The sequence below is a fragment of the Cricetulus griseus genome, chromosome 2 (genome assembly GCF_003668045.3).
Source record: "Cricetulus griseus strain 17A/GY chromosome 2, alternate assembly CriGri-PICRH-1.0, whole genome shotgun sequence".
Classification (NCBI taxonomy): Eukaryota; Metazoa; Chordata; class Mammalia; order Rodentia; family Cricetidae; genus Cricetulus; species Cricetulus griseus.
Window position 1 is genome coordinate 284,614,878 of NC_048595.1, and position 22,422 is coordinate 284,637,299.

General features: G+C 46.2%; 1 protein-coding gene across 6 annotated transcripts in view; it reads left to right on the top strand.

Moving 5' to 3' along the window:
• Tiam2 (TIAM Rac1 associated GEF 2) overlaps positions 1-22,422 on the top strand; it is a 239,052-nt gene that overhangs the window by 41,935 nt on the left and 174,695 nt on the right. For 4 of the 6 annotated variants that reach the window (XM_027401037.2, XM_027401039.2, XM_027401038.2 and 1 more), the window contains one exon: positions 1,387-1,631. The gene's annotated coding sequence lies outside the window, so the exon portion shown is untranslated. Of the gene's footprint in view, positions 1-1,386; positions 1,632-6,520; positions 6,715-18,336; positions 18,432-22,422 lie in introns of those variants that run through there. The other 2 variants (XM_027401042.2, XM_035440420.1) reach the window with 2 other exon arrangements.

Consider the following 22,422-nt stretch of genomic DNA (forward strand, 5'->3'; position numbering starts at 1 on the left):
ATACAGTGTTGTCACAGCCCTGGGATTTATATTTTTTATAGGGAATATTAACTTTTACATTTTAAAATTGGTTTATTTGTCTAATTGTATGCATTATTCAAAATGTAATAAGCTTAATATGAGTTTCATTCATTTAGACAATCAGTGGTGTTGGTAACCTTTCCTAGGATTTGGAGAGTGAAGAATCCTAGTTTAAGTCTGTCTGTGCACTGCACTCTGTCTGTATCTGGACATCCGGAGAGCCAGGCTGATATGAATGGGCAATTCATACTGCTCCATTCAAAACCTTCTCACAAACTCACCAAAGCACCCTTATAATCCCAGCACCCTGAAGGCAGAGGCAAGAGGATCGGAGTTCATGTCCAATCTGGGCTACATATTGAGCTCTAGGTCAGTCTAGGCTACATAGTAAGGCCCCGTCTCAAGAACCCAAAACAGCTGGGCCATGATGGCACACGTCTTATATCCCAGCACTCCAGAGGCAGAGGCAGGTGGATCTCTGTGAGTTCAAGGCCAGCCTGGTCTACAGTGAGTTCCAGGACAGCCAGGCTGTTACACAGAGAAACCGTCTTCAAAACAAAACAACCCCCCAAAACCAAAATCAAAACCAAAAACCACCACCACCACCAAAACCAAACAACAAAAAGCTCTACCCACCTACAACTTAAGAATGACATGCTTTTCCCTAGGGGCCACTGAGGTCTGCTGTTTCTTCAGAGATGCCTGGGGTTGCTTTCCAGTCAGGGATGGGTAAGGACGGTACTGGTCCTGGCTAGAGAAGATTCTCTATGGCACTGATAAAGTTTAAAATTTGGACTCTGAGCCATGAATGGCTGAGTGCCTCAGGTTCATTCAACCTGTAGCATTCAGGCTACATATTCCCCAGAATAGCTATGAATGCAGCCTAATACAAATAATAAATGTATTTGAAACATTGTGAGCTTAAAAAAATCGGTTGTATAGTTTCTAAGCATGGAGCTTGTAGACTGAACAGTGTCAAGTCACATTGTTCCAAGTGTGCCTGGGACAAAGCATGACCTTTCTTTATGGATGGTGATACCGTAAGATGCTTTTGTTGTTTTCAGTAGCGTATGGAGGATGTATAAGTGACATTCTAGTGCCTTGTCAGCTGGAAGGGAAACTGCTAAAATAAGTTGCAGACAACAAAAAGAGAACCCTTCTCCATGCACAAGTTTACAAACACTTGGCCATACCACCCAACTACATGCCACACCACACACACACACACACACACACACACACATATGCGCGCGCGCACGTGCGCGTGCGCGCGTGTAGTTTGAAGGCAAAGGAAGGCAGAAAAGACTTGGGCTAAAATCAGCTACTTTGGGACTCCAACTAATCCTTCATCTTTCTTTTTTGTAGGGACTGGAAACAGAGTCAAGTAACTTGTCCAGGCTCCTGAGTGGCCAGGAGAGGCCCATTTACATTTGGCCACTGATCATCAAAGGGAAGAGGCTGCCCTCCAGATCCTCAACTTCTGCAGAGTCAGCTCAATCCATTGGCAGAACTGCCCAGCTGTGCCCAACACATGGCTGGACTGGAGTCAGTACAGCTGTTGCCCACTTCCTAAATCCTGGGGTCCTGGAAGAGAGGCTGCTTGTTAGCCTGTGAGTGTTCTTAGAATCAAGTGATAGAAAAGCACGTTAAAGATTGATTGATTGATTGATTGATTGATTGAGTTAGTAGTGTGTGTGCCTGTGTGTGGAGGCCAGGGAACTTCTTGGAGTTGTTCTTTCCCTCTACAATATGAGTCTTGGGGATTGAACTCTTGCTGTCGCAGCAATCACCTTTACCCACTGAACCCTCTCATCAGCCCTGGAAAAGCAGCGCTTTTAGTAGGAGGAGCTGGGGGTGGGGTGGCGATCCTGGTGTCTTCTACAAACAGACTATCAGACTGCATCTAGGCTCCCAGGAGGAAGGAATTCAAATCAGTCATTTTCTATGGAGCTTATGACTCTCTCTCTCTCTCTCTCTCTCTCTCTCTCTCTCTCTCTCTCTCTCTGTGTGTGTGTGTGTGTGTGTGTGTGTGTGTCCCTTATGTGTTGGTAATGCTGAGTCAGAGGGTTTACATGGCAGAAGGACATTTCAGGTGCTGTAAAAGGAAAGAATGGAATAAAAGAACTATCACTTGACCTTCAAATAGGGAGAAGAGTGTTCTAAAGAAACTTTTTGTTGGGGAGTCAGGGAAGGATCGTTTGTGCTATTGGACCAGTGTTCTGTGATCAGAAAGCCCAACAAAATGCAAAGCTTTTTTTTTTTTTTTTTTTTTAAATTTCACTCCTCTGTCTGTTCTCTCTCTTTGCTCCCCATTCCTCTCAATAGAGTCTTGGGATGTAGCCCAGGATGCCTTCCAACTCTCTATCCACCCATCTCAAGTACTTGGATTATGGACTCGTACCACCATGCTTGACAGAATTCATTTTGCAAATATTTCTGTCTTTCTTTTGTTTTTGTTTTTGTTTTTGTTTTTAATTTTTCCCCATTTTTTATTTGAATTAGAAATAAGATTGTTTTACATGTTAATCCCAGTTTCTTCTCCCTCCCCACAAATATTTCTAGGTACAATGTATGTGTCAAAAATTGTTCTGAGTTACTGGAGATGAGAGAGTGCATTGGCTGGGACCCCTTCCCTAGCATCTGTGTAAGTTAAGCATAACGGGTCTCTAAGATATGTCAGCATGTATATGCTAGAGAGCCAATCTCCTTTAACTTTGAGCAAAGCTGTTCACATAACCGAGTGGCGTGGATACCTTGATGGCTGTGAATGGAGGAGGTGGTCAGGAGAGTAGGGCAGTATCTTTAAACCTTCATGCTGTCCTTCCTGTGCCAGCATGGAAACGTGAAGTTGTCACCAAGAGAAGATGGCCTTAGCTTTATTCTGTAAGCAAGCTGATGAGCTAATGGCAAAGATAACGAAGCATCAGCACCACTCTCCTTTCTCTCTCCTTCCTGGCCCTTTCTCAGTTCTCTTTGCTAACCTGCCTTCACTTTTTTTTTTTTTTAATTTCTCTTCATTCCACAGTATCTGTCTAGGGCCCATTAACCAGGATATGGCTATACATAATTTCTGCACACCTGTTATCTCCTAAGTATCCAAGCTCAACTCTGTCCTCAGTACTGGCGTGGTCTGGTTTCCCAATAAGTCTCCCAAGTAGACTCTTCTTGAATGTACCCTCCAACTGATAGCACTGAAACCCTTTTGCAGGGGTGTCTTTTATTGATGAATTAATGTCCCAAGTCCTTCACATCCACATGCCCACCTGTGGCTGGCTTTTGCGAGCTTCTCTGTCTTTATCTCCTGTCACTCTGAACTGAGTTGCCTTCTTCAGAGTGTCCTGGCTGCTTCCCCCACAGTAGAGAGCCTCAGGGCCCTTGATCTGCACAGGTCCACTTCTCAGCCATTCCTTCAGAACTCAGTTCAAATGTGACTGTCCCAACAGTGCCCTCTTGTAGCCCCAGAGTTCTAAGGACACCCCTCCACCACTGTTTGAGTCGTGGCACCTGCCAGTTCTGTTTTCTTCTGGTTTTCCTTCTTACTAGTCAGTTCTCATGACTGGAAGCCTCATTGAGGCTAACGCTTCTTCATATTAATTTAAATTTTTCTGTGGCTTCTCTCTCTGTATTGGACCAAGGTTGTTGTGTATGGGATTGTGCCCAGACTCTGGTTACATGGAGTGATAGTCAATCTTCACTGTTAGTGAGACTATATTTAGAATTTTCTGGAAGACCCACTTCTGGATTCATCTGTGGGTGTTTCCAGAGAGACTGAGGTGGGAAGACCCACCTTGATCATGGCACCATCCCACCAACTGGGGACCAAGGCCAAACAAACAGGAAAAAGGAGAAGCTGGAAGACAGCCATCATTTCTAGATCTCTGCTTCCTGGTTCACTGAGATGTGAACAAACAGCTCCCCAGTTCTGCTGCTAATCCATGAACAGTTCTGCTGTGCCCCGAACATGATAGTCAACACCTTCAAACCATGACCCCAAATAAATCCATCCTATCGTAAACTGCTTCTTGTCATGTGTTAGGTCACAGCAACAACAACAACAACAACAAAAAACTAGCAACCTGCCCATCAAGAACAAAAAACCTAGCACACCTGCCCATCAAGAACAACAACAAAAAAAAACCCTAGCACACCTGCCCATCAAGAAGAAAAAACCCTAGCACACCTGCCCATCAAGAAGAAAAACACTAGCACACCTGCCCATCAAGAAGGTGCTTGGAAGCATTTGGGTCATAGGTACTTTTCTAAGTTTGTGCAATGAACACATTACTTTCGTAATCAGAAATGTGTGTGTGTGTCCACCAGCCAGCTCCCAAATCATGACACAAAGACTTTTTGACTTATTATTAATAATTATGAATGCTTAGCCTTATATTATGCTTGTCTCTCTAGCTCTTTTAGCTTAAATTAACTTATTTCTCTTCATTTACATTTTGCCCCAGGGATTTTTGCTTTTCTTTCATTCTGTATGTCCTGCACTATGTCTGGCTGACTGGTGACTGCCTGCCTGCCTAGCTGGCTGGCTGGCTGGCTGGATGGCTGGCTGGCTGGCTGGATGGATGGATGGATGGAGGTGTCTCCCTCTCTTCCTCCTCTCTTCTCATTCTTTCTAAGCCTGGACTCCTCCTACTTACTCTCTCTGCACACCAGCTCTGCCCTTTACTGCCTACTGTTCAGCTTTTTATTAGACCAATTAGGTGCCTTAGGCAGGCAAAGTAACCCATCTTTACGTTGTTAAACCAATGCAGCATAAACAAATGTAAAATGTCTTTGCCTAGTAAAAGTAATACTCCACAACTATGTATTTATTTAGTGTGTATGTGTTACATATACATAGTGAGGTCACACAACTCACCATGATTATAGACCTCAAGGTGGCTACTTGCTTCTCGCCTTCATGTGGGGACTTTTGGCTGTCTCCCCAGCTCCTTTCACATTTAAATTTTATTTATTTATTGGTTTTTTGAGACAGGGTTTCTCTGTGTAGCTTTGTAGACCAGGCTGACCTTGAACTCACAGAGATCCGCCTGCCTCTGCCTCCCAAGTGCTGGGATTAAAGGCTTGCACCAGCATCATCTGGCCACATTTAAACTTTTAAAAAAATTATTTATTTTTGTGTGTATGAGTGTTTTGCCTTTATGCATTCCTGGTGTCCTCTGAGGTTAGAGGAGGGAGTTGGAATTCCCTGTATCTGGAGTTATAAATGGTTGTGACTTACTTTGTCGGTGCTGGGAATGGAAACCTGACTCTCTGCAAGAACAAGTGTTTTTAACCACTGAGGCATTTCTACACACACACACACACACACACACACACACACACACACACACACACAGAGAGAGAGAGAGAGAGAGAGACTCCCTCGCTCTGCTCTCTCTCTCTCTCTCTCTCTCTCTCTCTCTCTCTCTCTCTCTCTCTCTCTCTCTCTCTCTGCTATTTAGTTCCATATCCATTTGCTATGAAGATACTCTGTGCTCATCCCTCATTGGTGCCTATATCTTGGGGGACCTTAGTAACAGAGCAGCTGTGACTCCCCGAGATCAGGCCTGTAGACTGATGTTACAGGAGTGGGTGGAGAGGGTCTTTGGACCCTCACTTGAGATTCCAGCCACTCCCTCCAGCACCTTCCAAATAGTGAGTAGACTTAGTTTTGAGAAGTGCCAGATTATATAGACTATGGAAGGTTAAACTGAGGGGGATTCCAAATACACAACAATGAGTCTATGAACAGTCCATGCTGGGGTAAGGACTGCTTTGGGGTCCCCCACACTCACCCTCTGTAAACTCCCTCTGTGAACCCAATAAACTCCCTGGTTCCCCAAGTTGGACTTCGGTGGAGTCCTACTTCGGTCTGTCTGTGGTGCTATAAGGAGTCGGTAGACGGCTCTCCAGGGAGAGAGGGTTTCCTCCACACATGGGACCACATCCGTATTCCCTTTTCCTCTCCTCCCTCTTGTGGAGACTTGCGGTCACCGGGGAGGATGGGGGTCCCAGCCTGCCAGGTACCTTCCCCTCACATGGGCTAACCAGCTGGCTCAGGTTTGCCTAATCAGCTCTGCAGGTCCCAAACCCTGCAGGACTGTGGGTGGCCCAACTCAACAGTGCCCTCCGCCTTTCGGCTGTCACGCCTAGCATCTCTCCGAAGGGAAGATGGGTGGCCTTTGCTACCGCGGAGTGGAGTCCTTTGCTTCTGATTTCTTCTGGGTGGTACCCGAGGAAACGTCTTTGCTACACACTCTGGGGGAAGGGGCAGGATCGCGCGTGCTTCGCAGTTTGCGGTCTGCGCCACAGCGACTGGCTGGCTCTCTCGGACTCCAAGTTGTGAGTTGTTTTTGGTTACTGCGGACATAAAGTGAGGATGGAGCCAGACCAGCAGGCAAAGGGGGTCCCAGCCAAGGGTGGGGGAGAGGGGCGTGTCCCAGCGGGCGGGGCGTGTCATGGGCGTATCCGGGCAGGACGAGGCGGGCCGAGCGGCGCGTAGAAAGGTGTGGCCGCGAATCTGGCCTCGCTGGAGCTGTGCGGACCTAGGGCAGCCTTGACCTTCGCAGGCTCAGCGAGCTGAGAACAAAGTGACGGAGGAAACTTCCCCGAGTGCGCCCGGTGTCCCTGCGGGGCCTCGCTCAGGGGCGCAGAGCGGGCGGGGCTCGAGAGGTCCGCGGTGCCGGGACTGGGACCGAGGTAAGGGCGACGCGGGCGGGGACGCGGGCGAGGGCGCCGCTGCGCGGCCGGAGCGTCTCCCGTGGGTTCCCTGCCGCGGGGCGTCCCGTAGCCCTGCACTAACCTTCACCAGTGGGCAGTCTCGCCCTTTCTCCCCGCCGGCTTTGGAGGCGACCCGGGGCTCGGCGGGGACACTTTGCTCCGGGAGGGTGGCAGCTCTCAGAGCCTTCGAGATCTCTCGGGTCCAGCCTGACTCGGGATTGATCCCTTCCAAAAGACTCCGAAGCGAGGTCCTGCCCCGCCCCCACGTGCGGCGCGGATACTTTAGGGTCCATCTGTGTCATCCAGGTTTGGAGTTTTGGAGGTGGCGGCGCGGTTCATCCCCATACAGCTCTTTTCGCCCCGGGGCGAAGGGCGCAGCGGGGAGCAGGTGAGCCTCCTGGCTTGGCCATCCGGGAGAGAACCGAGGATCGCTCGCCCTGCGACCACCCAGACCAGTGCGGCTCCCCGCCGACCGCGGTGCCAAGTTTCTGTGAAAGCCGACAACATTGTGTTCCTGATGGATCGTATTTACAACAAACAGTTCAGGAAGAAAAGGGCCCATTCTTCCAGCAGCAAAGTGTGCGAGTAGGATTCCGCGAGGGGTTTTTATCTCCGAGACCGGAAACTTAATATGGACGAGCTTCCATGGCTCTCCTTACTTTAAAAAAAAAAAAAAAAGATGAAAAATGGGTAACTTTATATTATGGGTGGGGGAGGCTGCTTGATCGCGAAGATAATTCCATTCAGGGGAGGTTTTCCTGCTATTCGTTCTCCGCAGCTGCTGGAAGAGAGGCCGCTAGGTGACATTCCCAGGCACCCTTGGTGTGCTCTACAAGTTTACAGTTCAGGTGCAAAAGGTTCTCTTCTGGGGGCAAGTCTCACCTTGGGGAATTCTGGTCCCCAAATTCGGCTGCAGTCCTCATTTAACTGGTAACACCCGACGTCTCCAATTGAAGATTGAAAATGGGATGCCTCGAAGAGCTTTTTTTGAAATGCCTTCCAAGTTTCTTCCAGGTGCAGATCATGTGTTGGGTGTAAAGAGCGCCACCTGCTCCTCTTACGTTTGCGCAGCCACTATTGCTATAGTGCACATGTGCCCTTTCAGCTGCTTTCCCTGATAGTCTGTACATTTTAAAAAATACTTTCCAGTTGTAGTTTTAGCCAGGTGTGGTGGTGCATGCTTTTAATCGCAGCAGGTCTCTTGAGTTCGAGGCCAAGCCCCTTTCCGGAAAGTGTGTGTGTGTGTGTGTGTGGTGTGGTGTGGTGTGGTGTGGTGTGGTGTGATGACTGGAGAGGTGACTCCGTGGTTTAAGAGCACAGTGGTTAAGAACATATACTGTTCTTACAGAGGACCCAAGTTTGATTCCCAGAATCCACATAAGGCAGCTCACAACTGTCTGTAACTGCAGCTCTAGATGACCTGATATCCCTCTGACCTCCTCCTCCTCCTCCTCCACCCACACACCCACACTCTAATAATTAAAAAAGAAAATGCTTTTTAAGAACAGTTTATCATGTCAAAAATATAAAAATCCAATATTAAGATGTATTCAAAGAGGTCGTTTCCATATCATTGGATTTTCCCTGCTCAGTCAAAAGGAAAATGGAAACTGTTGCTTTAGGGTGTAAAGGTCTTTTTTCGTGGGTAAATGGAAAACAAACAGACAAGTAAATAAATGAAGGTGAGGTATATCTGAAGAAGAATTTGTTACTGTAGGCAAGCAGGCTCCCACAGGGCCCAAGGCTCCACCTCTAACATCCCATAGAAGATACAGGAGTGTGTGGCATTCCTGTAGTTCCAGTTCAGGAACCTGAGGCAGGAGGATGCCTTGTTGTAGGCCTGCCTGGGCTCCATAGCAAAACCAAACCTCAAATTACTAACAGGAACACAAGTGTGGCACACACCTTTAAATTCTAGCTCCCAGCACTTGGGAGGCAGCAGAAGCAAGCAAGTCTCCTTGAGTTCCAGGTTAGCCAGAGCTACAGAGTAAAAGCCTGGCACTGATGCACAGAAGGGCTTAGTGGAGTCCATTCTATATGGAGAGATACCTTGCCCAGCTTAGACACAGGGGTGTGGGGTGGAGAGGTGCCTTGGCCCTGCCTCAACTAGATGATGGGACAAACTTGGTAGACTTCCTAGGGGAGGCCATACCCTCTCTGTGGAGCAGGTGGGAGGTAGGGGACCAGGAGGAGAGGAGGGAGGGGGACCTGGGATTGGAATGTAAAAAGCAAATTAATAATAATAATGATGATAATGATAAAGGCAGCCAACAAACCACAAAGCAAGGCCCCAAACCCCAAGGGGTCCTTGACAATGAGGCCCTGCAGTCCTTTGCTTCATCCTCCTCCCTTTCCTCTTAGGAGTGCAGGCATACTGTCTGCTCCAGACACTTCACACCACAGCTTGTCATTTCCAGGCCATTATCTAGGAGGCACCAGCATTCTGTTTATGCAGTTCTTACTCTCCTCCATCTGTTGATTGCCTACACTTCCATCACTCGTCAGTCAAATATCTTCCCCAAGGAAGCTAGCTTCATTTCCCATGTCTCCTGGCAAAGCTGAAGTCTTCCTCCTCTGGTTGTCAGTGTCTGTACTAGGGCACAGTTTAAATTTACATATTTTGTCTTGTCACCTTGCACAGTCCTGTGTGTTTATTGTACAAGATCAACCTGACCAACAGGCAAGCAGAGTCTAAAATCAATTCATGCTCAATTTGTTAAGCCTCTGATGCACTCTCACACACTGGGAGAGGATTCCTTTTGCAGTTCACTCAAAGGTACAATGTGGGTCACTGCCCAAGCCTAGCCCCACTTCTGTATTCACCACAGATCATCGTAAATGATGTAGGGCCCCTGGATAAATGACAAAAGGAAGGTGTATATTTAATAAGCTCTACAAGGAAACATTTGGGGACAGATATTTCTTCTTGTGTGTAAGTATATAGAAATGTGCTTTTATAGAAATTCAGCTTTTAATGTCTGGCTATCTAAATGACAATTAGACATATGTCTCTGGTAACAAGGATCCATGAGTGAATCCATGGGTAGGCAGCAGCCTTGCATCACATGACTGCTCTCAGCCAACCACCTTTCCAGGCACCAAAGTGATCATGTCTGATCATGATCTGCGGAGAGATTTGATGCTGGACCTGGAAGTAAGGCCACAAGGAGCTTTGCTTCTGTAAATATGGGCCAATGGCTGTGGTTAAAATGCATTTTGTATGGAAGAATTTAAGTCACCCCAAAGTGATGGATTACAGAAGTAAAGAGACAGTAAGAGCGGTGCCTGGCCTAATTTATTTAGTGTCCCCAAAGGGGTCATTTAGCATCCTAATCTGCTCATACAGTTTTGATGTATGGACAATTTGCCATAGGGCTCTAACAAATGCTCCAGGTTTGTAATTAGAATATCAACTTGTGGGATAATCGGTAGCATTTGTTCAAGCTACAAGAAATACAGGGAACATCTCCAAAACTTTGTGAAATTATGGTATGAAGTATATACGTGGTAGACGTCACTGTGGCTGTCTGCCTAAATGAAATCCTGGGGTTCTTCATGTTGAAATAACATTAAAGATAATATGGACCATTCTCTCGTATTGTGGATAAAGAAGTTGAGTGCCAGGGACTTGCCCAAGTCAACAAGCTTCTAAAGGGACGTAGCACTGGGGAGTGCTCAGCTTTCCTGGCTTTTGGACTGTTGCTGTCCAACCAAGTTCTTTTAAGAACAACAGGCATTCTCTACTTTCTGTCATTGGCTTATAGGGGACTTTTAAAATTTTATTTTATTTTATTTTTTTGGTTTTTGAGACAGGGTTTCTTTGTATTGCTTTAGAGGTTGTCCTGGAACTCACTCTGTAGACCAGACTGGCCTTGAACTCCCCAGAGATCCACCTGCCTCTGCCTCCCAAGTGCTGGGATTAAAGGCCTGTGCCACCAACGCCCAGCTCAGGGACATTTTGAAGTCATAAACTGACTTAAGATGGCAGGATAAGGACCATGGCAGCACCAAGTGTTAGCAGCTGATAACTGTCCCCTTGATGGAGGAACGCATGAGTGAGTGGGGTGGTGGCATACTAATTTAAAGCGGGGACAGGATATGAAGCAAACTAAAGTCCTCTGGGGTCGACTGTAGTGCATGGAATTTGGCCTTTGTGCACACATTCCTGAAGAGTAATAAAAGGCAGAGGATATGCATGATTGAGATGGATATCCATCTCCTATGTTGGAACACACTGGGTCTGACATAGGGAAGACCTTTTTTTGTTGTTGTTGTTGTTGTTGTTTTTAAATTCCATTTCATATTTTCTAGAAAGAAGCCAGAAGTCATGACAGAAAGGTACGCTGAGGTATCCTGGTCAGGTGGGCCTCTGTTTCATAACCTTAGTCCTCCCTTTAGTGTCCCCTGAGAAGTTTCAGTTGTTAGAAGGGTTCCCAGGGGCTCATGTGTGTGAAAGTACTTTGCAAACTTTGGGCCAAAAATCACAGAAGCTGCAGCAGGCACTGTGAGACACTACTGTGCAGGCATTCTGTGTATTTTTACCACATTTATCCCTCTGAATAAAGAAAAGCAAGGCTTTGTGGGCTAGTGAGAAACCTAGTACACACAGTTCTCCTTCAGCAATTGACGGGGATTGAGTGTGCTGCCAATCTGTTAAAACTGTTAAACTCCAAACATGAGCTATGTGAGAGAATGTCACCTGGTCAACACTTAGCAACATTAAGCAACACCCAAAGCCAATGCTTACACATTAGGTGGAGGAGAGAGCAGTCCCTCTGGAGATGGTCTGGAGTGTATTTGGGGAGGCAAGACTGATAGAGAGGTCAGTTCTAGCTCGGTGATCCGAGGAGGTAACAAAAGGATCCAAGGACGGACAAGGAGGGAGAAGCCAGAACTGTAGAGGTAGAATGGACTTAATGAGAGAGGGCTGGGAGAATGAAATCTTAAGAAAGATAACATCTGGGCTGTTATTCTACATCACTTCCGGATCTGTGAACTGACACCCAGGGTCATACTGTTAGTAAATTGCCTAGCGAGTGCACCCATTATAAACAAATCAGAGATCATGGTCGAAGCCGTCTAAAATCTGGAAGTTGGATTGGATTTTATATTATGACAGATTGATAGTGCTCAACTACAGACAATTGAGGCAAATAACAGCAGACCCTTCCTATTTTGAGTTGTGTGGGCCTAGGCTCTGGCACGCTCTCTCTCTCTCTCTCTCTCTCTCTCTCTCTCTCTCCCTCTTTCTCTCCCTCCTCCATCTCATTGGGGATTGGCCTGTTTGGTTTCCATTTATGAGGTTTGTAGATGAGGTGACAGAATTTGGACTGTAGTGTTAACTGTATTTCCTGTTGTCAGTGATCAGGTTTCTTTTCACTGGGGCTTCGATTTCCAAATGTGTCCAGCCAAATGTGTCATCTGGACGAGGTACTCTAAGAGTTATTGTTACTGATCATGTGGAAGGAGAATGCTGAAGGTTCTTTTGTCAGCACTTTGTGAAACAGCTAACAAATTCAGTCATCGTTCCTTCAGGTGGTGACAGTGAGGGATTCTGATGGCTTTAAAACAGAATGATGAGTTTTAGCGCATTACTTCATGTCACTTTTTCACTTCAGAGCTTTGCTCTTGTTTAGCGTTGTTTGCTGTGGGATTTCCTCAACGTGAAGGATGACAGTGGTAGCTTCCTCACTATTTTGGGAACTGAGACATGGATGTTAATGGATATTGGGTACTTAGACTTGGGCCTGGCACAATAGAGTTCAGGGGCCTCGGGAGATGGTTCATGTCCATTGCTAGAGTGCCCAGGGCTGTTTTGTCATGGGTAACTTACCATCACACAGGGATTGTTGCTTATTTTACTGGTGTGTCCTTTCCAGGTGGAGCCCTGTACTTTGAAAATGATGATAAAATGGTGGTGTCACTTTGTGTGTGTGACGTGTTGGCTGAAATTGTCATTGAAGTCATCCTGACAAATACGTCTCAACAAAAGTTGAGCGAGCCTTTGTCAAATCCAAACTCTAAAAAAGTTTGTGTATGCGTGAGGATGTGTTTGTTTACATGTGTGGTAGGGTGCACATATATAAACATGCATGTGGGGGACAGGTTGATGCTGGATGTCTTCCTTAATTGTTCTCTACTTTTTCTTTTTGGATGCAAGGTCTCTCATTGAGCCTGGAGCTTTCCAATTCACCCAGACTGGCTGGTTAGCAGGCTCCGAGGGTTCCCCATCTCTGCCAACACAGCATTGAGATATTATAGACTCACCTGGATGTGGCTTTGCAGAGCCCCCTCTTTTTCCTTTAATGTGGGTCTAGGAAATTGAACTCACATCTTCATGCTTGTGTGGTAGGCCCTTTATCCACTGAGCAGTTTCCTGGGCCCCAAATCTTTGACTCCTTAGATGGGTCTTACCAGTCATAAAGTGTAGGCCCACCCCACTTGCAGTGGATGGCCACACACCCAAAACTATTTGGGCAACACAAATTGAACTTGATGCTTTTGTTAAAGGGCACAGAAGTGGGTGGGTAGGAAGTCAGGGGGCAGATCTTGGAGGAATTGGGGAAGGGAGGATGAATATTGTAAAAATGTGCTGTATGAAACCTTCAAAGAGCTAATAAAATTTTTTTTAAAGAAACAAAGATGTCAACATGAATGAAGGAGCCTTCTGGAATGGGTACCCGCTGTGTGAGTTCATTGAGCCCTGATGAATGTTGCTGAATCAGAAACCAAGATATTTTCCTTCAACCCATCCACTCTCAGTTTCCACTCTGGAAAATCTTAATCATTTTGCAAACCTGTATTTATACACTTGGTTTCCCTTGACAGATGTCCTAGTTTGCTTTTTCACTGCTTCAATAAAACACCTCAACCACAGCCTACTTCAGGAAGAAAGGGTTTATTTGGCTTACATTTCCCTGTCTCATTCCATCATTAAGGGAAGTCAGGGCAGGAACTGAAGCAGGAACCTGGAGGCAGGAACTCAAGCAGAGGCCATGGAGGAATGTTGCTTACTGGCTTGCTCTCCATGGTTGGTTCAGCCTGTTTGTTTGTTTATATACAACCCAGGACCACCTGTCCAGGGGTAGAACTGCTCCCAGTGAGTTGGGCCTTCTCACAGAAATCATTAATCAAGGGAATACCCCACAGACTTGGATATAGGGTAATATGATGGAGGCATTTTCTCATTTGAGGTTCCCCCTTTTCAGGTGACTCTAACTTGTGTCAAGTTGACAAAAGCTGACCAGCATGCATATATGTTTGTGTGCACACTTGTGTGCATGTGTTTGGTGACTGGAGCTCCATCTCAGGTCTCTTCCTCAGCCATGGTCCACCTTGCTTTTCGGAAACAAGATGCTTTTATTGCCTTACTTACTGATTTTTTTAGGCTGAATGGCCAGGAACTCAGGTCCTCATGCTTTACCGACAGAGCCATCTCTCTAGCCTTTGGCTTTCATTTCTTAATTTGTGACTTTGGTGGGCAGGAAGTTGCAGCAAGCTAACTGATCTTTAGAGAGAGTTTGAACTGTGAAAATCAGTGTTTCTGTGCAACTGTGGAGTGTGAGAGAGTGAATGGAAACCATCTGTGTATATGGGGGAGCAGTGAGTTTGCAGTGTGCTAGTCTGTCCTCTGCCACTGGAACAGGTCTAGATGGCAGACAACCATCACCCAACCTGAGTAAGGGAAGTCAGTGTGTGTGTGTGTGTGTGTGTGTGTGTGTGTGTATGGGTGTATGGGGTGTGTGTGGTGTGTGTGTGTGGGGTGTGTGTTTATGTGTGTGTTATAAACCGATAATGAGTAATTAGATTAGGTTATTTTCCCTGATCTTGGGGCTATGGATGCTGTATATTTCAAGCCCTCAGGACTTACAGACATTGAGGATTTCATCTAGACCTGTAAGCATCCAGGAAGGAATTGAAGCAGGATTCGAGGAAGGCAGGATGTGAAGATCAAGATGGAAATAGTTTGGATGGAGAACAAAGTACAAACAGTATCTGTGTAGGGCAAGGGAGACACTGCTAAGATGTGAATTCTTCCAGCTTTTTCTCAGGTTGTAATTCAGGAGGTCCAGGGGAAGGCTGTCGCTAGTCTAGTAAGTGCACAGAGACGTTGGGCCTGGAAACAAGTTTTATGTTTTCTGGAGTCTGGATGATATGTGTGGAGGAGAGATGTCATTGCATTGTGGCAGTTTCTGAAAAGCTGCCTGAATTTTGATGGCCTGGTAAATCAGATTAGTTGGAAAGTTCAACAAAGCTTGCAATCTACTGAGTGACAGCTAACTCCAGGAATTTTCAGTGAATTAATCAGCGAGTGGTGCATACATGGGCTACTGTCAGCACTAAAGAACACCTTGTGCAACTCTCCATTGCCTAAAGGAAACCCACTACACATTTATAGAGTGCATGGGACATTTTTGAGTAATTTCTAGATGTAATTTCTAGGCTATAACTCCCTGTGTACAGCAGGTGTCATTACAAATATTTTAAATTTAAAGCAACTATGATATTCAGAGAGAATGTGTCTTGTTCCCAGATACATACAGGAAAGGCTGTGGTCCCCAGTCATGATGATCCTGTACTATTCTAATGAATCCCATGTGTTAGCATGTAGTTTTCGACAACAGATACTTTAGAAGTCATCTAATTCAAACCATTTCTCAGAAGGGAAACTTGCTGTTTCTGGTTAGTTAAATGACTTGCTTCAAGGTTGGTGAGATGGCTTAGTAAGTAAAGTACTTGCTGTGCAAGCAAGAGGACCCGAGTTTGAATCCCCGCACCTGTGTAAAAAGGTGAACTTGGTGGTCGGTGTTTCCAGTACCAGTGCTGGGGTGGGTGGAGACCAGGGTGAGGGCTGGCGGTGGGGAGTTGTCCCTGGGGCTCACTGTCCAGCCAGCTTTGCCAAATCAGTGAGCTTTAGTTTTGGTATGAGACCCTGTCTTAAAAACTAAGGTGAAGAACAGTTGAGGAAGACACTGGACATCGAGTTCTGGCCTCTATGTGTATGTAAATACATGTGAACCTGTGCACATGTACACTGCACATGCACGCACATGTACACATGCATATACAAGCATGCAACCTACTTCAGCTGTCATCTCCCTAGAAGCTGACTAAAGGCTAGATACAATTCTTCAGATGGTTTTCCATGCTTAAGAATTGGAAGATCTTGTTATGAGACTTAAATAAAAATGCTGGAAAATATTTTAGTTTTTTTTTTTTTTTTCGATGAAAAATCTCAGTGCTGTTTTCCTGATACAGGTTTTCACTAGGTTTCTCAGACTGGCCTGAAACTTGCTATATACCTCTGGCTGGCTTTGAACTCAGGACCATGGGTTAACCTCCCTTGTGTGAGGATTGCAGGGAGACACCACCGCTCTTGTATTTACTGGTGAATCTTGGGAATTAGTAAAGTCAGTAATAGCTTCTTAGCTTATTACTTGCTCGGCCTGTGTTCACGTTGACAATGTTATCCAGAGAGCTGGATGCCCCGTGGAGCATGTCTGTTCATTAAAGGGAGCATAGGTGAGGATAGGTGCCACACAGTGGCTACACCACTGAAGAAAATGTCTCTCCCGTCCCATCAACCATCACTGGCCTGTAAATCCCCAGGAAGGGAAGAGCCTGTTCTTCGCCCATGACAAGATGTTGATGGGACTAACCTTGTCCAGGTCTTTTGTAAGTAACCATGGCCTGTCAGAGTTCAAGAGTGTGTCTACTCTCTACCCCGTCCACTTCTGTGCCATTAGAGGAGGTTTTATATGCGTATGTTCATGTACACACACACAGGCATGGGCACTGGCAGCACACTTGCACCTACACACATGTATGTCCTATTTGTAGATGAGAGGTCAACAGTCATGTGTTCTCATTTCTTTGACCAGTTATGAGTCGCTGCAGGGAAAGTCCAGAGGAGGACATCAGTACCCTGCTCTGTTATGAACCTGGAGCTAGACCAGTAGCCAGCAAATTCTGTATTCAACCACACAGCACTGGGGTTATAGGCATGTGGGCATCCATGTTGGGGGTCTGGGATCTGAACTGGGGTGCTTGTGCAGCCAGTGTTCTTACCCACTGAACCATCTCCTCAGTCTTTTATTTTGTTCTCTCTCTCTCTCTCTCTCTCTCTCTCTCTCTCTCTCTCTCTCTCTCTCTGCCCCCCCTCTCTCTCTCTCTCTCTCTCTCTCTCTCTGTGTGTGTGTGTGTGTAAGACAGAGAGAGATAGAGATGTTTTCTTTTTTTTTTTTCTTAAGACAGAATCCTACTATTTAGCCTAGGCTGACCTAAAAAAAACCAAAAAAAAAAAAAACAAAAAACAAAAAAAAACTTTATTCCTTTAACTTGACTTTTCCTTTTTTTTTTTTTTAAAAAAAAAAAAAAACTATTTCGATTTCATGTATGTCTGTGTAAAGGTGTCAGATCACCTGGAACTGGAGTTACAGACAGTTGTGAGCTGCCAAGTGGGTGCTGGGAATTGAACCCTGGTCCTCTGGACGAGCAGCCAGTGCTCTTAACCACTGAGCCATCTTTCCAGCCTCTACACTTGACTTTTTCACATGGTACTAAGGATGGAACCCAAGTCCTACCCACTGAGCCATCACCCCAGCCCTCTTCCTCAGGTATCTTAAGTAATGACGGGGAGGGCTGAAGGACTGGCTGGTTTTTGGTGCCGTTGTGCTGGTGAGGGGATAAGCTCTTCAGGGCAGAGGCCTCGTATGATGAGGTCACTGGGATGAACAATGCAGCCCTACACAGTGGCAGACCCTCCCAGAAGTTTGTTTGCCCCACCCTGCACCCTCTCTGTTGTGTTCGTATGCAGTGACTGCAGAGGCATCTATGGTAAGAATGTGTGGTTGGTAGGAATTTGAGCCACATCCTCAGATCTCCATGGCAACATTAACATTTTTACAGTTGTGTTGGAACAGCAAATCCATGAAAATATTGCAGCTACCCCATGACTCACAGGTGACCAGTCCTGTACTGGGTGACGTTTCCCTTGAGAGGATGAGACGAGGATCTGGGACATGTGTCCATATATATAAATCAGCAGTTGGTTCCTTTTCATTTCTCCTTTTCTCCTCTAGAACTCCCTCCCTCTCCCCCGCCCTTTCTGCCTCTGCCTCCACCTTCCTCTCCCCTAGTCACTCCTTCCAGCTCTTGCCACGTAGTCCAGGCTTGCTCTGGTCTCACCCTCCTCCCAAGTGCTCCCATTGCAATCATATACCCAACAGGTTTGTTTTCTTAAGCCTAGGGAAGAGGTACAAAAACTGATTATATTTAGGAACTGTCTCTTCTGGCTTGGTTAGTCATGGGCGAGCCTTCTGTCAGGTGAAATGATATCAAATGATTCCTGTTTTTTAAGGTAAACCTGTCACTAAGGGGTGCATGGGAATTCTAGAATTAGCACTGGTTGGGAACCCTTTAGGACAGGGCATCCATCATCCAGTGTGTGAGTTAGTTTTCTTCCTTAGACCCACACTGTAGAGCTATGCCCCCAGAGTGTTTCAAATTTTGCAAACACTGATTTAGGATCCTTGTGGGTTCTCAGCTTTGTCTCCCAATAAAGTCATTGAGTGTGAGGCTCTTATTTTGATCAACCTGGACAGTTGCTTCAGCCTGGTTCCATTTTGCATTGTGAATCTTCTTGTACCTATGAACACTGCAGGGAGTTACATCGACCTACTTTTTTCTCCTGAGAGGTATGTCTGACAGCCATTTGCCCAGGGTGGGGTATGCAACTGAACATGTGTTATGCATGATTTTAGTTCCATAGGGATAGCCCTCTGTTTTAATACCTCATCTGACCCTCATAATTCCATTTAATTGCTGCTATTCTGATATTGGGCCAAGTCACTAAAAACCGGTCAATTGTCCTTGGGGAGACTGTAAACTTTTGATGGCTATCCCAGCAAAAGTGGAATTCTTCTGCAAAGAGATGCTTTTTCTAGAATTCTTCTTGTAAATGCACGGGGAAGTTGGCAGCCATTGGGTGCTTTGGGAGGGACTGTGATGGGTGCCAAATGGCGCATAGCTACTGTATGCTAGGAAAATGTTAACGAGAGGCTGGGCTTCTCTGCATGTGTGTCTTGGCCTTTGGAGATAGCTGCCATGTAGGAAGAACCATCTTTAAAAACCAAATGTAGGCCTTGGGCATCCTCCAAGGGGAGTGTTGTAAATATATCCAGGCTGATACTCATGGGTTTTCTTTGTGGAAGAAAAGAGGGGGTGTTTAATAAGAACCATAAAGTGTTTTAGTGGAGCCCATGATTTCAAAGAGGTGCTCTTTCCTCTAGGCCAGGTTCTTATAAACATTGTATTTCTAGTCCCATTTCTCTCTGCACCTCCTCCATAGTGTGCAACCCCTCCCTTTAGGGCCATTTTTGGGAATGGGTGGTACTGGGAGTAGAAACTGCTGCATTGCACATGCTAGGCAAATGCTATCCCACTGAGCTACATCATAGCCCCCTTCACGCTTTTTTATTTTGAAAAAGGACTCATTAATAGTACAAGCTGCCCATGAACTCCCTCTGGAGCCCACGCTGGCCTTGAACTTGTGATCTTTTTGCCTTAGCCTGCCAAGTAGCTAAATTTATAATCCTGTGCAGCTCTACCTGGCTGGTATTGATCATGTTTATTTCTTGGTACAGGGTCTCATTCATTGGGCTGGTTGGTCTTGCCCTTGCCTGTAGCCCAGAGTGCCATGACCTTGTGATCTTCCTTCCTCTGCCTCTTGCATGCTGGGAAGACAGGTGTGATCATGACACCTGGCTCAACAGCTGCATTTTTTCATCCTGTTTTTAGGGTGAGAGTTTACGAAAACCAAAGGATGTTCACAGGGCAGGAAGGGAGGAGGATCCTTATCATATTTTGGTCCGCCTCCCCCAACTCCTCTATTGAGCCTCTGGTTGAAAGCAAGCAGTCTTAGGGAAAATATTCTACCTTTGGGCTGGGTGGGGTGAGATTAGCATAAACCACTGACCAGACCCAGCTAATTTGTGGTTCTGTTATATGTATAAAATTAGCGTTACAGAATTAACTGTAGCACAGTTTCTCTGGCACTATTGTAAGTTCTCACACATATACCTCCCCTTCATCGTTGTGGTCTTCCATTGTGACGTTTGGATGCCCCCATGTACTGGAATCATGGAATACAGATGGAGCAGCGTGAGCTTGGATTCACTTTGAAAGATGGAGGTGAGAGGGTTAGTTCTCTCACCTGGCGGGACTTGGCCTTCTGTGGCTTCTCTTCCAGCCTCTCACACATCTACCTGGTGTGGATGACAGACCCTCTGAGAGCCTGGTGTACTTGCTGGTTGGTACTCAGTGCTCCCAGGTGACAGCTGGGTTTGGGGTCTGCAGTCATCTGAAGTCACTTGTGCTCTTGAGAATGCCTCAGGTAATCTAGAAGCCCTTTGAGAGCCTTGTTGGTGCTTAGGGAGTTTCACACTTCAGAGCAGTCGGAGGTGGAGGATCCGTGATGCCTTGCCTATGTGTGTCAGGTGTGTCACGAGGCACATTCACACGGCTTTTCAAATGAATGGCCCCCTATGTTGAGAAGTGTGGACGTCGCATATGAGCATATTGCAGCCCAGATCTGGGCCCGAGTCCCAGTGTGTCTGACTTACATCGTTCCTCCCAGCTTGTTCTCTGGAGGGGGATGGGCCTAGAGCACATGTGCGCCTTACACACGCCATATGGAATCTGAAGAGCTGTGCAGCTCTGACGGCTGTTTAAATTATCTGTGACACTGCATCCTACCATTAGCCAGGATGATGGATGGTTGACAGTTTCCGTCAGAAGAGGCCCGGCTCTGAGGGCTGGAGGAGCCCTCACAGGCTTTCCTCTGTGTTCGGTCAGCGCAATTGGAACCAGGAGTGCTGGGCTACAAAGCACTGGCTGCCAGAGTGTCACACATGTGTTCATCTTCATCACCTACTCATCCTCAAGTGTAACAAGTCACTGTATTGTAGAACCTCCCAGAAAGAAAACGAGGCAAAGACTAAGAAGAAATGCACATTTTACATGAGCGAATGTCCACAAAATCTTTTTTTACCAGTCTCTCGCTAATCATATTCATATCCCATCTTATTAAATCTTTGCCTTTCAAAAATATTTTCCATCCCTCCTTTTCTGTGCCCTGAATGCTGAGCCAGCGTTTGTCTTCTCTGAGGTGTGCTGACCTGGCGTTTTATTTCATGTCTTCCCAAAGGTGGGCAGGTTAGAATTTCAGAGCCACTCCATGCTGACTAAGTAGTCCTTTTCATTATTCCTCTTTCAAATTACTAAAGAGGAAGTCCTGGTTTCTGTGTTGTCTGGCCAGCTCCCCACACTAGGGTCTTATACATGCTATGCAAATGCTGTATCACTGAGCCAAGCCCTGCCCCCAGCCCCTGCAGGTTTTATTTTGTTTACACTGTGATTTATTTTTCATTATCATGTATATTAGACAATAATGGAAAAAACCGATAAATATTGCTCTGCTGGGTTTTCATGATTTGTATCTGATTGTGAAACTCTCCATGAGACTGATAATGGATGCAAAATGATTCTGCATGGTTGGCATGAGTATGGGATGCTCTTGACTGTGGTGGGACAGTCTCCTGTTCTTTTTGTGTTTGGTCATTTCCTGAATGTATCGATACACTGTATTATTGTAGGCTCTTGCTGTTCTGTATTGTGATCTCTTCTGTAAACACTTTCTGTTCTATAACTGAGAAGAAGACATTTCCTTAGCTGGGTAGGTCCAGGGTAGAAGAGGCGATTCCAGTAAGCATCTGTGTTTCCTTTGTGTGCTCCGTGTTCTCCGTGAATCCTTCTCAAACTTCAAACATACCAGACTGGTGTGTTCTTGTTGCCTTTGGAGTACAAAGGGGTTCTGAGTCAAGAAGCCGGATCAGAACTGAGCTTAGAAGTATGGTTTAGGGGACTGGAGAAGATGGGTGGCATGCAAACATGAAGACCCAAGTTTGGATTCCCCAGCACCCAAATGAAAAGTCAGGCACGTGCATCTGTAACCCTGGCAGCTCTGTGGAGGCAGAGACAGGCAGACTCCTGGAGCTCACTAACCAGCCAGTCTGGTTGAATTGATGAGCTCCAGGCTCAGTGAGAGACCCTGCCACAAAATGGTAAGCAGAGGGGAGAGATGGCGAGATGACTGAGAAGGTAAAGGCTTTTCCATCAAGTCTGATGACCCGAGTTTTATTTCTGGAACCCACATGGTGGAGAGGAAGGACCAACTTCCATAACTTGTCCTTTAACTAGCACACACACACATCTTGGCACATACGTGACCCTCTGCTCAAAATGAATAAATGGAAACAAAAGAATAGGATGGGGAAGAAAGGGGAGGAGAGCGATAGAGGAAGACAGATATCAGATGTTGAACCTTCCAATGAACATGCTCATACTTGTACGTGCGTTGGCACACTCATATGCGCACACATGTGAACATACAGAGAAGTGTGATTCCGATATCTGGGTCCTTGCCAGGGTAGGGTATTGGGTTGTACTGCAGAGATAACTGTCTCCTAGAGCTTGAGGGACAAGGTGGACTGTTTCCCTGGGCCCAATTATTTGTGAGAGGAGTCTGTACCATATGGATAAAAGAGATGTGTAAGAACTGTTTGGGCGGCATTGGCTGGTTTGGGCCAGGAGAAGTAAATGGTGACACAGGGGGATGCAAACTTGGGC